A 1,187-nucleotide genomic window follows, 5' to 3' on the forward strand; every position below is an offset into this window, starting at 1 on the left:
AAATATTTATCCTACTTTGTAAAAATCAGACTTTTTCCTAGCTTGAATGCCTCCAAGTATGTAATATGAAATGAAAAATATTTTATTTAAAGTTTAACCATAGTTTCGCCCCATTTTGCTTGGTTGATGCTTAAAGTTTAAACCTTTAAGCATCAGCCCTGATGAAGCCTTACTAAGTGGAGCGAAATGTTGATTACCTTTAAATAGTTTTTTTACTATTTTGTACGTTTATTGACCGCCACCTGGACTATCTTCCTACAATAAATATTTATGGTATAACTCCTCTAGAAGAGGTACATACTTATGATAATTAATGACTTATATTATAATTATTTAAATTATTATTAATTCGGCTTCACAACTCGATGTCGAGTCCTGGCCTCCTGAACTAGCCTCCACCAATCATTACGATCCTGTGCGGCCGCCATCCAGTTCCTCACTCCATCGAAGGCTTGGTCTTCCTCTACGTCTTGCTCCATGTAGTACCTTGGTCACTATTTTCCTAGGCAGATCACTCTCAGCCATCCGAGCCCTACCCACCTCAATCTACTGAGCCTCACAAACTGGATGTCTGGTTCCTTATATAAAACTTTGAGCTCCTGGTTTGTTTGACGTCTCCATATCTGGTCATTCTTGACAGCTCCAAATATTTTACGGAGAATCTTCCTCTTCAAGACCATTAAGTTGTGCTCACCAGCCTTGGAGATAGTCCACGTTTCTGAGCCATACAGAAGAATTGGCCGAATAATTGTTTTATACAAATAAATCTTGGTGTCCTTAGACAAGGCACAGCTTCTAAAATAGGGACTGAGGCTATAATAACAGCGGTTGGCAAATAGGACTCTTCGTTTAATTTCAGAGTCCACAACATTGTCTTGAATTATGAGCGATCCAAGATACATAAACTCGGGGACTTTTCCAAAAGTATATTCTCTGATCCTGATTTCTTCACCGGGCCTGGGGATTTCCTCTGTGACCACGTATTTGGTCTTTTCTGTATTCACTTCAAGCCCCATTTTTCTTGCTCCTTCAGCCAATTTCATAAATCCACCAAACAGCTTGGAAAGAGTGTCCAGCAATGTCAATGTCATCAGCATAAGCAAAAAGCTGTAAATTATTTAAATAATTTTTTTTTTCAATTCTTTGAAGTGTTTTTCAGTAAATCTATTTTACTCCTTCCCCAACAG

The sequence above is a fragment of the Halyomorpha halys genome, unplaced genomic scaffold, assembly GCF_000696795.3.
Source record: "Halyomorpha halys isolate HHAL.00 unplaced genomic scaffold, Hhal_1.1 Scaffold245.1, whole genome shotgun sequence".
In the NCBI taxonomy this organism is placed as follows: Eukaryota; Metazoa; Arthropoda; class Insecta; order Hemiptera; family Pentatomidae; genus Halyomorpha; species Halyomorpha halys.